The following is a 16,581-nucleotide window of genomic DNA, read 5'->3' on the forward strand; positions in this document are numbered from 1 at the left end:
ACACGAATTTTGACGAGCGATTGTACTTATGGTAAACCCATTACTGGACAAGTTATTTATGGTAACCGATATTTAGTTGTCATTTTATTTAAAAAATAATGCGTGTTATTATGAATAAATTCCGTGTTTTAACTATTATTTATGGCTTCTAAATATTAAAAATCAATTTAATTTTGCATTTTTTTGAAAAATGATTTTATTATGTATGATTATTTAAATAATTTTAATTCTAAGCATGATGTAATCAGCTCCCTAATTGGTTACAGAATATTTGTGCATTAACGAGCTGTAGCTCCCTGATTGGTTACTGAATATTTGTGCATTACTGCGCCGCTTTAAAATTTTATTATTCATCTCTTCGAATTCCTTAGATTTCATAGGAAACGGATATGTCGCTTTCAAAGATTAATGTTGTTATTGGTAAGTACCAAGAATTATTGGTATCGGAATAAAAAAAAAAATTGTCCTTTGAGACCTTATTTTGGCCAACTAGCCTTTCCTAATCAAAGATTTGTTTATAAATTGCTACAAGGGTGAGAGGAAATTTATTTTAAAATTTTGAAGGAAACCTCGCTAATTGCTTCTTCAATGAAGTGCGAGAAATGTGGATCACAGATGTTAAGGTCGTTAGAAGAACCGATTCTGAGAACGGCCGTATATGGTATTGTGGTCACGGGGGAAGAAATAACCGCTGTAACGGTAAAAAAAAAAAAAAAAAAAAAAAAAAGTATTAGACATTCCTCTTTTTTTACCGGCAATAAACTAATTGCTGTCATTTTAGCTCTGTGTACGAAGCGTTCTTGTTTACTTATTTTAAAGTATTTGAATTTAAGTAATATTTTAATTCTTTTAAACGTTGGTATGATGGTTTTTAATCCGATATTCAATTTACGTAATATTTAAACCCAATTAAACGTTGGCGCAATATTTTTATAGCGGTGTTTTTATTCTATTTCTGTGCTATATGAAAGTAAAAATTTAACCTTACTTTAGTATTTTATACTCGTAGTAAATGCATTTATTCATATTTGCCTGCCATCTTAAAAAACAACGTTTTCAACAAAAAAAAAAAATAAATCCATTATTTGTTGAAATGCGGTTTAGCCCACTGCTTGGCGATTGTTTTCAATGGGCGATAAACGCGCCAACATGGTTAACCTGATGTTTTGACTGTGTCGTTATTCTGTTGCCACTAGATGTTATCGCCCTATGTTATATTTAAAGAAATTAAATATTGAAAAATCTGCATAAATTTTTCTCGCATTGTGATAAAACAACGGTACCTACAGCCATCAAATTTTGAATAACATACGTTTCCAAACTAATATGGGCATCTAGAAGACCAAACTTGGAATTTGGAATTTTTTATTATCTGATTGATATTTTGTAAAACTTGAACGAATTTTTTATTAACAAACTCAAAGATTTCAAAGCGAACAACGGCAAAACAGTACGTGGAGTTTTACGTGCAAAGCGCAAAACTGTGTATCGGAAATTCTAAAGATATGCTCATTTTAAAATTATTTTGCGATATTGCTGTTGAACTGAATTTTATGGTTTAAGTGTAAAGAATATTATATTTGATAAAGAAATGTAACACACAAAACGTTAAAAAAACGCCCCTTTCGGCGTAATATAAAATCTGAAAGCTTTAATTTTTTTTTTTTTTAAATTTTCACTTGTTAATTTGAGCAGTTAATTCTGTTGCGGTTTGAATGTTCTTATGTGGTGTTTCTTTTTTTAATCGAGTATTTCCCCCCCCCCTGTGGGTTTTTGCCTTTTTTCTGCATATATTACGGAAACGGAGTATAAAACGTTAGTAAATTTATTTAAAGATGAGGGGGGATCCAAAAGGTTTTCCCCCTGAGATAAATTCAATATACATATATAAAAGTCCTCAAAAAAATTTTACATTTTTCTTGAAAAGGGTAAGTGAAAAAAAAATTCTTGTATGGTTCGTTTTAAAGTTGTTTATTTTTAAAGTTTTTGGCTCAATTCTAGAAGACTGCAAAAGCTGAGGTTGTGCAATTCTCTGATGTTTTTTAAGTGAAAATAGATCGATAGGTACATGGGCAAAGCCAATGCAGTGCGCAATGCCGAGTTTGTGCAATTCTCTGATGTTTTTTTAAGTGAAAATAGATCGATGTGTATATGGGCAAAGCCAGTGCAGTGCGCAATGCAGAGTTTGTGTAATTCTCTGATGTTTTTCTAAGTGAAAATAGATCGATGTGTACATGGGTAAAGTCAATGCAGTGCGCAATGCCGAGGTTGTGCGCGATGCCGAGATTGTGCAAATCTCTGATGTTTTTTTAAGTGAAAATAGATCGATATGTACATGGACAAAGCCAATGCAGTGCGCAATGCCGAGGTTGTGCGCGATGCCGAGTTTGTGCAATTCTGGGATGTTTTTTGTAGTGAAAATAGATCGATGTGCACATGGGCAAAGCCAATGTTGTGCGCAATGCCGAGGTCGTGCGCGATGCAGAGGTTGTGCAACTCTGGGATGTTTTTTTAAGCGAAAATAGATTTATGTGCACATGGGCAAAGCCAATGTGGTGCGCAAGCCGAGGTTGTGTGCGATGCTGAGTTTGTGCAATTCTGGGATGTTTTTTAAGTGAAAATAGATCGATGTGTACATGGGCGGCAAAGCCAATGCAGTGCGCAATGCCGAGGTTGTGGGGGATGCCGAGTTTGTGCAATTCTCTGATGGTTTTTTTAAGTGAAAATAGATCGATATGTACACTGCTCAAAAAAAAAAAAAAAAAAAAAAAAAAAAAAAAAAAAAAAAGAAAGGACAGTGCTATATCTCCCGTTCTACTGGGTTGATTGACAAAATTCAAATTGCGTTCTTCATGTCTCGAAAGCGCGACTTAGGATATATATTAGATTTATATATAGCACTATTCTAAAATAGGTATTTTGACACAAAATCGGACATTTTCTGAAATAACATACCAATGTTTTTACATATTTCGATTCTACAACTCAAATTACGCCTAAATATGAAATTTTGTAAAATTTGGAGCGAAATTTACGGAGAAATTCACAAATTTATGTTGGCACTTTTTTTTCAGGTCGCGCCAATAATAGTTCACTTGGCGAACTTCTTAATATATGGCAACCTAGTTTCCTTTCCCGTAAGAGGAAAAAAAGTCACCATCGTTCCTTTTTTCCAAATAATATTCTTTATATTATATTTTTAATTATAACTTATTATTTTGATTAATTTTTCTTTTTCGAATTTCATTTTAATTGTTTAAGTTGCATGTTTTTTTTTTTTTTTTTTTTTTTTTTTTTTTTTTTTTTTCCGAATAACTGTTTTAAAAAATTTCTATTTACCTTTTCGAACTGCGTAAATAAAGGTGCAGCGTTTATTTTTTTTTCAAATAGTTTTCTTTATATATATATTTTGTCATAGTTATTATTTTAGGTAATTTTAAAATTTTTATACTTTTATTTTAATTGTTTGTGTTGCATTGTCTCTTCAGATAATTGTTTTAAAATTTTCTATTTATTCCTTCGAACTGAGCATTTTAAATATATTTACTAATATAAATTTTCCAGAATTTGATTTTATTTATTTGAATTGTGTTTCTTTGTAACCCAGACTACGATGCGTTTGAAAACTGCGTATATTAAAAGAGAAAATACAGTAAAGCACAGTTAACACGCCTTTCAATGTTCCGTTCAGAAAATATATATATAAATAAGAGAGATGTATAACCGACATTTTAACTTAGGATGACTTGCATACACTGCTTTAAAGAGTTTTATCATTGTGTCCATTGCTTTACACAATTTTATCCTACATTTGGTTTCTTAAAATGTTATTCATATTTTAGCCAAATATTTTATTTTTGAAATCCCAAGAATCAAATATCATAAGATTAAAAAGAAAAAGAAAGAAAGGTTTTAAATTAGAAAAAAAAAAAAAAAAAAAAAAAAAAAAAATACAAATACTAAATTTTACGCAAAATTTTTATTTTTTCTTCTCTTTTTCTTCAGGCTTTCTACTTTATTCTTGCTCTTTTTCTTTAGGCATTCTGCAAGTATATTAAAAAGTATCCAACTTTTCGAAACATCTTAGTATTTCTGACAATCATTTTAAATAAAGTTATCGTTTTCCATTTCATAAAGGCCCACAAACGGCCGAACGGTAAAGTCGCTGAACACTGGTAGTTCACTCCAGGGTTCGAATCCCGGTAAACGGGCTGGTTGCATGGGCGTTTTCGTGGATTTTCTCATGTGTACCGTATATGACAGCTGGTTTCCGTTAGAAAGTCCTTCACGAAGTATTTCGTCAGAGCCTTTATCAGTCTTTAGAGGTCTCTATCAGTCTTTTTGCGTAAATGTTTCGCTTTTATGGAAAAGTAAAGAATCGAAGCAAATATAATTAGGATAATGGACCAAAACTGAAAAAATTTCCCCTCCCTCCAAAAATAAAATATTGAAACTTCGACCTTGAATTTATTGGGTTATCGAAATATTTAATTTGACTTATCTACTAAGTCCTTGTTCCGACAACAATTCCGTCAAAAATTCCGAATTACTTAAGCTAAAGTAAAAGATTTAGTATATATTCACTGGTATGTTAATAAAGTAATCAGAGTGTAATAAAAATAGATTATAGAATTTACGCTGATCCAACTTTTTGTCTGAATTCACAACATGTAATGGAAGATAAGGCTTGTAGAGATCTGTTTTTGACATGCCTCTAAAAGTAGATGTCATACTCCTTTTGTGCCCACCAGCGGCCGAGCGGTAAAGTCGCTGAACACTGGTAGTTCGGTCCGAGGTTCGAATCCCGCGAACGGGCTGGCTGCATGGGCAGAAAGTCCTCCACGAAGGCATCCCTCCCCTTAGGCAGATAGCCCTCGAGGCTTTGCCATAATCACACACACACATACTCCTTTTGTCTCTTCAATGTCGGCCCACCAGCGGCCGAGCGGCAAAGTCGTTGAACACTGGTAGTTCGGTCCGAGGTTCGAATCCCGCGGACGGGCTGGCTGCATGGGCGTTTTCGTGGTTTTCCCCATGTGTAACGTGTATACGAGCCAGTTTCCCTTAGAAAGTCCTCCACGAAGGCATCCCTCCTCTTAGGCAGATAGCCCTAGTGTGTTTTGCCATAATTAAATACACAATACTCTTCAATGTCAAAAAACTTTCCTATGAGAGGCAACTTTAGCTTTTGGGAAAGAAAAAAAATCACAAGAAGACAAATTTGAAGAACATGCAGGACGATTGAGTACACATACTTATTTTCGGAACACAAGCGGTTCTCCGACTGATTATTGAATAATGAAAAGATGCATTGTCATGCAATACAAAACATTTGGAATACGTTTTCTGACTGAAAACGTAAGATTAAAAGTCATCTGCTTAATTCACAGCCATTTACAAGTCAACTACTCGGGCAATTGCAGAATCGTTTTGATCCTGAGCTTGTAAGACAAACCTAATATCACTGGATTTAAACACTTCTTTAATCTTCCGAGAACGTTCCTTCTTTAGCTCATATTCCAAGAATATTAAGTGAATACAATTATTGCAAAAGAAATTGAATATTCATTTGCACTACCGCTTGGTAGTTTACTAACGAGTTAACAAAACTTAAATTCTGCTTTTTGTGTCTAAGAATAACAACATTATTTTAAATATTTACAAATAAAATATTAAATTGGAGATTTAATTGGAGCCTCACCAGTTGCCTAGCATTTGATGGTGTGGTGGTGTATTTAATTATGGCAAAGCACACTAGGGCTATCTGCCTAGGGGGAGGGATGCCTTTCGTGGAGGACTTTCTAAGGGAAACTGGCTCGTATACACGTTACACATGGGGAAAACCACGAAAACACCCATGCAGCCAGCCCGTTCGCGGGATTCGAACCTCGGACCGAACTACCAGTGTTCAGCGACTTTACCGCTCGGCCGCTGGTGGGCCGCCTAGCATTTGAAGATTGTTAAATACGAATTGTTTGTTGCTAAGACTAATCTAGGCTTGCATGGTTGGTTTTCGTAGTTTTCTAGGTTCTCTTTACAAAGGTTCTCTATGAAAGCATCTTAATCAAATAGCTCCCATTTTCTTTCTATGTTCAAATAACTAAGCTAACCTAGTTTAAGCGCGATTTCCAAGTGAAGTTACTAGCAAAACCCGAATACTCATTAAAAATCATGTAGCTTGCCAGTCGGAAGTAACATGAAAGATACGGTGCCAATAATTGAATTGCTGTTACGGTAAGCTGTTTCTAAACTTTGGTGGTCATTCCTTAATTAAATAGCCCAGCAGCGGCCGAGCGGTAAAGTCGCTGAACACTAGTTCGGTTTGAGGTTCGAATCCCGCGAACGGGCTGGCTGCATGGGCGTTTTCGTGGCTTTCTCCATGTGTAACGTGTATACGAGCTAGTTTCCCTTAGAACGTCCTCCACGAAGGAATCCCTCCCTTTAGGCAAATAACCCTCGTGTGCTTTGCCATAATTAAATAATCCAATCCAATCCAATCCTTAATTAAATATAATTGATTTGTAACTTCTACTAGAACTGACGGTAAGAATTGAAGTGCAAATAAATAATATCGTGTGCAATCTTGATTAATATAAAATTAAAAATATTTGCATTCAGACAGAAAGTTTTTTGAAATATTTGCATTCAGACAGAAAGTTTTTTGAAATATTTGCAATTATTTTATAAGAAGGATTTATTAATAACCGTAATAATTACTTATTATATTACTGATGATTTAGGATTCAGTTATTGACAATTACATTCTAAATTAGAATTTTAAGGATATAATGAAAATACGCGACGCACAAAAATACATTTTAGGATAAAAAAATTAGTTGATTTTTTATGTTTTAAAACTTCTTAAATTCATTTAATAAACATCGTATCCTCGTTGTTAATTGAATCCAGAATATTGGGTGAAAAATGTCATATAATTATTTCTCCTTAGAATTTTACTTGAAATTTAAGGTTAAAAATAGCTGTGGCAATTCACTGTAACAAAAATCCATAGACCACATTTGGCGTTATTATCGCTCAAAAAAAAGATGCCAAATTTCAAAACGCGAAAATATGTAAATTCGTGTATATCTTAGAAAATTTTGAATAAAAAAGTCTAGTTTTTTGCAGATATGCTTAAAAATACACCTACTTTAAGATGATGGTAAAAATTTTATAGGTCATAATTCAAAATTTTTTTCGAAAAATTTATAAAATTTATTTAAAAATAGAAATTTAAAAAATAAAACTAAAAAAAAATGGGTAAATTTTATTTGGAATGAGCCTAAATTTCGAAATGTGAGAGAAAAAATCAAAAATGTTTAATAAAAAAAGAGATATTCATAAATATTTGCCAAATTCAATTAGCATTGAGGAGCTAAAATTTTGAGAGCTAATATTTTAAAAACTACTCGTACGATTTTTACAAAACTTGGTATTATGGCATAATTTGAGTCGTAGAATCGAAATATGTAAAAAAATTGGTATGTTATTTCAGAAAAAGTCCGATTTTGTGTCAAAATTCCTATGTTAGAATAGTGCTATATATAAATCTAATATATATCCTAAGTCGCGCTTTCGAGACATGAAAAACGCAGTTTGAATTTTGTCAATCGGCCCAGTAGAACGGGAGATATAGCACTGTCCCCTTTTTTTTTTTTTTTTTTGTTTTTTTTTTGAGCAGTGTACATGGGCAAAGCCAATGCAGTTTTGTTTTGTTTTTGCTAGAACGCCCTAACCCGCCTGATCACAAAGTGATCTTATGGTCCAAAAAGGGGCGTCCTATTCACACCACATTCCGAGTAACTAAAAATGTTAGTATAATCAACTAAAGAAAATAATAATTATACATCCAGCAAGGTTGCCATACAACTATACAATTTTATTTTTTTTATTTATTAATTTTTTTTTAATGCTGGATTAACGACACAACAGGAAAGAAGATAACCAAAAATAACTAAATCAAGAAAACTGTATTAGTAAAAATGATAGCATAAAATAAGGAAGGAAAACACACATAAAACACACAACGAAAATATGACATACAGTCACACATATAATCAAAACACGACGAAAAAGACATCCTAAAATAAACACATTGAAAATAAAATTAACTTAGTTAAAACCTCCAATCGCATGTCTATTGCCATTAATAAAGGCCATCAATTCTCTTGCATATAATTTCAAATGTTTAAAATCAAAATTCAATAAATTAAAATGTATATCACAAAAACTTCGTCTAATAAAATCAGTCAATTGGCAGTCCACCACGAAGTGTTTGGCATCACCCAAAACATTACAATTTGGACATAGATCATTATCTTGTACATGAAATCTTTTTAAATAATGAGGAAACCTACCATGTCTGGTGATAATCTGATTCATATCAATGTCATCATAGATTAAAACTTTATCTGTAATTTCAATATTAATCAACAAATTATTTTTCCTTGTTGAACTTTTCCACACATCTTTCCATATATTTATATAATATTTCTTTGTACTCATAATGGCAATTAGTCTAGAACCAGAAATTTCCACAATGGGTGCATTAGTTGAAATACATGCCTCCTTGGCCAGACTGTCAGCCCTCTCATTACTAAAAAACCCCACATGGGCTTTAATCCAATGAAAAGAAATGGTAGAACTGATAGATTGCAACAGAAATTTAATATCCATAATAATACAGTTAACATTATCGGGACAAGAGAACGACTGGAGCAAAGAAAGACAATCAGTATACAAATTTATAGTAACACATGTTTTAATATTCATTTTAATCCATTTCAAGGCCTTCAAAACAGCAGTACATTCCGCTTGAAATACTGAATTATAAGAATTCAATCTATATAAACCATAATCAATTTCAACATCATAGAAATATACAACAAAAGCAGCTCCAGTACAACCCCGAACCATCCGTATAAATATCATATATTCCAATTTTTGGAATTTCTCTATCAAACCCATAACTGATTCTATTTACAGGGTGTAATAAATGTACATTAAATTTTTCATAAACATATTTAGTAATAATATTAGAATCAAAACAAATCATATAAATATTTCCAGAACGTAAAAGATATTTCTTGTAATAAAATTTGTAATAAACTGAGAGGGGAGGCAGTCTGGCCAATATACAAACCACCTCTGTGGGGACTGTCCTAAAATAGCGAGTAATTGCAAGACCCCAAGCTCTCTGTATAGAATCCAACTTCATCCGGAGCCTCACCAGCTCCCCCGCTCTGGAACCCCAGGCGCCAGTTCCATACATCACAATAGGTAATACAACGGCTTTATATAGAACCAATAGTATACCAGATCTCTTAGCAAAAATATCGCCCACAAAGTTCCTTCTGTAGGCAAGTAAAAGCTGATCTGTTCTTCGCTGCACGTTCTTAAAGTGTTCAACAAAAGTGAGCTTACAGTCCAACACAACACCTAAATATTTCATATTTTCTGTAAATCTAATTCTCCTATTATGATACCGAATTCGAGGAGGTCTCACCACACGTCCTCCCCTCGGGAAAAACATAGCTTGTGTCTTATCCATATTAAAATTCAATTTTTCCCCATTACTCCAATTATCAAAAATTGGACAGGTCTCATCGAACAATTTTTCCAGTTTTTCAAGTGAGTCCCCCCTAAACAATGCAACGACGTCATCAGCATAAGCAACAAGTTTCACATTGCCAGAAAATTCACATTGAAGCAATTTATTCATAATCACGTTCCAGAACAGAGGAGCGCTGCAGGAACCCTGCGGGCAGCCTTTACCAATTTTAAAAGTGGATCCATATTTACTTTCCGAAAAGCAATTAACATACACTCTTCTCTTAAAATAATCCAAAATCAAATAAAAATATTTCTGGGTATATACAAATCTTGAAGAGTCCCCAATAAAGAGACCCAATCCACGTTATCAAATGCAGAAGCGATGTCAAAAGAGACAAGAAGAACGTGCTGGTTAACCCTATGTTCTCTAATATATGAGATAACTCGAAAAAGAGCATCATCGGTACTTCGACCAGGAACAAAACCATATTGACTATCATGGAAAGGATTATATTTAAAAATATAATGCATCATCCTATTAGTTATCAATTTATCAAGAACCTTTCCAAATATCTTTAATAAAGCAATTGGCCTTGATTTTCCTTCGGTCTTAGGAATCAATATGATTTTACTTGTCTTCCATGCGACTGGAAATATGGCATATTTTAAACATGCATTATACAAAGTATTAAAAAAATCAGGATATAAATCAAATAAAGTCTTAACAATCACAGAATGAATGCCGTCAATTCCAGGTGCAGCTTTGTCTCTAAGACGTCGAATCACTCCAGCAATTTCATCACGAGTAAAACAAAAATCATCATCTTTTAACTTGGAATCATCAATATTCGAAATATCAAACAAAAAATCATAATCTAAATCACAATAAACTTTAGCATGAGCTTAATTCACTTCTTCAAAATTCCCAGCAACGCCCCCCGGTCTCTTGACAATAACTTTATGTCTACTCTTTCCAGCTGCAGTCTTATAGAAACCATCAAAATGATTCACACAATCCAAAAAATATTTAATCTTACTATTCTTTCTTGCTTCTCTAATAGAACGTTTATAAATAGCTAGTTCTTTCTTATATCTAATTTTCCTTCTCAATCTAGTAACATCATCAATATTCTTTACCTGAAAACTCTTCCTAAAAGCTCGTACTCTTCTCTTTTGTCTTTCAAGACCAATGTTCCACCAAATAATTTTATTACCAACTTTTCTTTTAACCCTTAATTTAGTAACAATCTTTTTAACCAAATAAGTCTCAATTTCAGAGACTATACAATCAATTTCTTCGTAACACCCAGCATTTCTTATTTTCTGAATAAAATCCTCAATGACAACATTTACTTTTTTACACAATTTGTAAACTTTAGGAACACTTCTACTTATAAAGTTTCTACTCCCATGCTGGAGACAAACACCTTCCATGTCAAAGAGAATATATTTGTGGTCGCTGAGAGATTCTTCTTGACTAACCTCATACTTATAATCATTAATTTTCAATGATCTTGAACCTAACACAAGGTCGGTCCAACCCTGTCCAACTGAAGATGAAAAAGTTGGGGTAAAATCTTGAATATTAAAAAGCACCAAATTCTTAGATGTAATAAAATCAAATAATAAAATCCCATGTGCATCTGTATAACCAGCTCCCCAACTAAAATGCTTACAATTAAAATCACCAAAAACTACAAATTTATCATAAGTATCTAAAACATTTTCCAATTTATACAAATTAATAGAAATATCTTTGGGCGATCTTTGGATTATGGTAACTTGGCGATTTTTTGGCGACCAACTCTGCTACAGCAACCCTCTATTTTTTTTTTTCCCGCCGCCATTTTGTCTTCACGAAGTAAAGACATGTTTCTTTTCTTTTTATTTACTCAACACTTTTTCCAATAATCTACTAGCCGAATTACACTTATCTAGAAATTTTATGTAACAAAACTGCTTAATCATGACAAATATTAACTGCAAAATTGGGAAAAAGTGCACAATCACAAACTCCTTGCGCGTTTTTCAGAATAGCACATACACATTAACCATTTACACGTCGACTTATTTTTACTTAAAAAAACATCCCAGAATTGCACAAAAATGGCATTGCACACACTTTTAACTTTATTCATCTACACTGCTATTTTCTCATAAATTACAAAAATTTGCACGAAAATGCAGGAAAATTTTCTTAATCTTTAAAATCGGTAAAAAGCACATATATGAAATTACCTGATCGCGAAAAAGTATATACTCTTTCCAAATATGAACATTTCCACGTATAAAATAAATAAAATATCCAAAAGCTTTTAACTCAAAATTATCTATTATATGATAAACGTCACCAACGAATTTATACGCAAACATTAAAAATAGTAGTTACAAATACTTAGTGTCAAATATTTAAATTATTTCCATACACGTTTACTTCAACTGAAACGTATACCAAATTCCTACAAACATAAAATTCACAAAATAACTATCATTTAATTAAAATATCACTAAACCATGTACACGTCGACTTATTTTTACTTAAAAAAACATCCCAGAATTGCACAAAAATGTCATTGCGCACACTCTTCAGTATATCCATGTACACTGCTTTTTTCTTATAAATTAGAAAAATTTCACGAAAATGCATGAAAATTTTGTGAATCTTTAAATTCGGTAAAAAGGACATATATGAAATTACCTGATCGCGAAAAAGTATATACCCTTTCCAAGGATGAGTATTTGCACGTATAAAATAAATAAAATATCCAAAAACTTTTACCTCTAAATTATCTATTAACGAATTTATAAAAAAAACATTAAAAATGATTTTAAATAGTTAGTGTCAAATACTTAAATTCTTTCCATGCACATTTACTTCTACTCAAACGTATTCCAAAATACTACAAACATATAACTCTCAAAATCACGATCATTAAATTAAAATATAATTAAATTAAAAAACACTACTTAAAATATAAATAAGCCCATACATTAAATTAATAAAAATTAGCTTACAATCCTAATTACTTTAAACTAAATCAGTGCTAATAACAATTTTCCAATAATACCATATTAATTTATTTACTCCTTACATTTAGAACAATGCATAAAAATAATATCCTCAAATAATTAAAAATACTAACTTACCTAATCTTCTACAGAATCTTGAGTGCATGGCGGATCACAAAATGTCCATTTTCACCACGTTTCTTGCACCGCCATTCAAACTATCTGTAATATCCTTCCTTTCACACAATCTCATTTCATTCCCACATATTGGACATTCATACTTATCCGCAATTAAGCAATTCTTTTCAATTACACATAAACGTAATAAAAATTTGGGATTTACTTTATATATGGCCATGGGATCCAAATATTAAACAACACTGCTTCACAGAACATAGAATGAAACTACTCCTATAAAGTACACCAGTAAATTGTAAAAATATTTTTACAATATACCCCCTTTTCCGATTAAAGAACAGTCCATTAATGTCACATGACATATCTCATGATCTCTCATTTCCCTCACACAAAATAATGCGTAATCGGAACTGAAAACTTCTCACATTATTCCCAAAGTCCTAGGTAGTAACCTTTATCGCCTCCAAAATGTCGCCAAACTACCTGTTACCATATTCCAAAGATCAGCCATATCTTCAGCTGGAGAGAAATAAATAGACACCAAACCATATTCTTGATCACTCAGCACAGCAGAAATACTGGTAATAAAACGTCAGTCTCGAAATCTACAACAAAATCTATATCTTGATTGACGACAATAATGGCAGTCCTTTCCCCATAACAAGCAACGACTCTCCAATTTTTATTAACATAGGGCACTCTACCCCTAATTAAATATGGCTCCTGCAGCAAGATGACATCAGGCAAGACTCCCACAACTTCCTGGATAACAGAGAGCTGGGCAGCAGCGATGGCACAATGATTCAAATTAATACTAATCACATGCATTAAGATAAATACTTCAATAAACAATTTCAGTATAAAAACTATAAATATTAAAAGCAACAGATAAGACACACAGAGACAAAAACAGAATCGCAAATCACAAGATAAAATAAGTCTATTTACAAAAACGCATAGATACAAGTTAAAAACAATTTAAAATCAAATACAATTACTATAATCAATATCCAAATGATTCTTAATAAAGTTCACTTCTCTGATATATGTTGGACAGTTTTTATCCATTGCATGATGCGAGACATTAAGATCTAAACCAAATTTTTTATTACAAGAAGAACAGTTAATACATTTGAATCCCTCACTCTTTCTATCACAAGAAGCTGCTAAATGATTTCCAGTGCATATTGCACAGCATACTTTCGAGTTACAAAACTTTCTTGAATGACCATAGGATAAACACAAAGAACATTGTCTAGGTCGCAAAAATAATTTCACTGAGAACGTTTTCCAACCCAAAGAAAGTCTCTGTTCCTCCAAAAATTCTCCCTGACACAACGAATTGATGGAGAAAACTCTATGTGAAGATCCCTTAGATCCTTTAACAGGAATATCAAATAAAGACTTAACACATTCATTATTACAATTACAATCGCGTTTAAAAGCATCTATTATACTTTCATTCGTTACCGAAGAGCCAACACCATAAACAATTACACGTGGTTTAATAAAACGTCTACGTCTCGGCTTAATAAATTTTCTAAGACTCTCTTTTTTCTCAATAGCAAACTCAAGTCTCTGCACCTGTTCACGACTATCCAATTTAAGTAAAAAATCATCATTTTCTCTCCTGATAGACTTTTTAATCTTGATTTTAAGATCTTCCGGTCTAATCATACTGCTAATTTCGTTAAAGGCATTAATGTATTCATCAATTGGTTTTAAAATAATTTCATCCAGACCATCAATTTTCGCAATCGGTTCCGTAACACGATCAGAGACAACATTATTTTTATTACAGCAAGATCTTTTCACAATCATATCTTTAAGATCAGCAATTTACTCTCTAACGTACTTAAGCTCTTGTCTGTTATTACGAAGAACATCGACTAAATGAACCGCCTGAGCAGATGCAAGCAAAAGAATCCTGTCTAACCCGGCAGTAAGTCTATCAGGCAACGTAACCGCGATCTTCTTTTGACTTCTAATTTTATCCACTATTCCATGTAACTCTCGCACAATAGTCATAATATCATTGGCTCCATCTATAACAATTTCTGATACATCCTCTTCTCGAGGATGAGCAACAACAGAACTAGGAACAGATTCCGATTCATGCATTCTACAACGGTATCAATTCTTTAACATACAAACAAAATTCCTTCCAAAACAATTCACCAAATATACCAGAGTTATAATACTTACAAAATTATCCAAAATACATTAAAATATCAATACATGCGGTCTGTTTTCATACAAATACTTAATTACACATAATAAGAACACAAAATATTTACAATAAAATAACTTAACATTTAATAAGAACAGTTAAAATAGATATTTACAAAAGTTCTGCACAATACCAGCAAAATAAAATTAAAAGTCACCCCAAAAATTTTCAAAAATTTCTATAAAATCAAATAAACACAATATCACAAAGCAAGCCGGCCAAATAGTCTTAAAAACGCTTAAAATAAATTTTAAAGTTTTTTCCACAATTCTATCTGGAAAATTGAACAACTTGTCCAACGGGCGGAAGATGAAAATTCTAATGCACCAAAAATTTCACACGTCCTCCTTTCGGCGGGCAGAAATACTCATAAAACCGGTGCACCACATGACTTAAGTCACTATAACACTAAGATGTTCAACTATCAACAAATATCCACCTCGTTAAGCTTAGCTACACTCAAAAAGTTTAACTTCAAATAGCTAATAAAATATGCATCCAAACACTATGGTGTTAAATATACAGGTAAAACAAGTTATAAAGAGTCAAAATCAATCATCAAAAGTAATTTGCACAATATATGTATAAAGATAGAGACCAAAAAGTATTTATTGTATGCAAATGAGGTAGCAATTCAACATCAAACTTTAAAATCTTCACATCTTGCAAAATAAAGCTTCAAATTCAAAAATAATCACTAAAACACAAACCGGAACACATATAGATCATAAATAAAGCACCTTCGTTCACTAATCTCACAAATTAACCAAGATATAAGCGTTTTAATAGCGAGTTCACCAAACACCACACAACATGGATGCCAGCCAGGAAGCGAAACCAAGCCAATGCAGTGCGCAATGCCGAGGTTGTGTGGGATGCCGAGTTTGTGCAATTCTCTGATGTTTTTTTAAGTGAAAATAGATCGATGTGTACATGGGCAAAGCCAATGTAACACGCAATGCCAAGTTTGTGCAATTCTCTAATGTTTTCTAAGTAAACATAGATCGACTTGCAAATGGACAAAGCCAAGGCAGTGCGCAATGCCAAGTTTGTATAATTCTCTGGTTTTTTTTTAGTGAAAATAAATGGATGTGTACATGGGAAAAGCCAATGTAGCGCGCAATGCCGAGTTTGTGGAATTCTCTAATGTTTTCTAAGTAAAAATAGCTCGACGTGCACATGGACAAAGCCAAGGCAATGCGCAATGTCAAGTTTGTGCAATTCTCTGATTTTTTTTTTTAGTGAAAATAGATGGATGTGTACATCGACACCAAGTTTTTGCAATTCTTTGAAGTTTTTCGAGCGAATACAGATCGTTGTGCACATGAACAAAGCGAGGCTGTATGTTATACCGAGCTGTAATGTAGCGTATTTTATATGCAATGTTTAATGTGTCGTTTGTGTATTTTAAATTTGCATTGTTGTTTTAATTGCAAATAATATACTTTAGACATCTTTTTTTCTATTGTATTTTTAATTATTTGGTTTTGATATGTTGATAGTGCTTTCCGAAAAATATCGATAATCCGACGATCTACTCAATAGTAGCAAAATTTGTCCCTATAAATAACTTATACTTTTTTTATTTTAATACGTAGTATTTGCTATCGCAATTGCACTTGATAATACGAGATCATTGATAATATGTGTGT

General features: G+C 32.5%; 1 protein-coding gene across 1 annotated transcript in view; it reads right to left on the minus strand.

The window, feature by feature from the left end:
• LOC118203908 (muscarinic acetylcholine receptor M1-like) overlaps nucleotides 1-16,581 on the minus strand; it is a 44,723-nt gene that overhangs the window by 13,712 nt on the left and 14,430 nt on the right. The gene's annotated exons all lie outside the window — the stretch shown is intronic.

This window comes from Stegodyphus dumicola, chromosome 2 (genome assembly GCF_044657685.1).
Source record: "Stegodyphus dumicola isolate Sdum_Otavi_A_Nest chromosome 2, ASM4465768v1".
Taxonomy (NCBI): Eukaryota; Metazoa; Arthropoda; class Arachnida; order Araneae; family Eresidae; genus Stegodyphus; species Stegodyphus dumicola.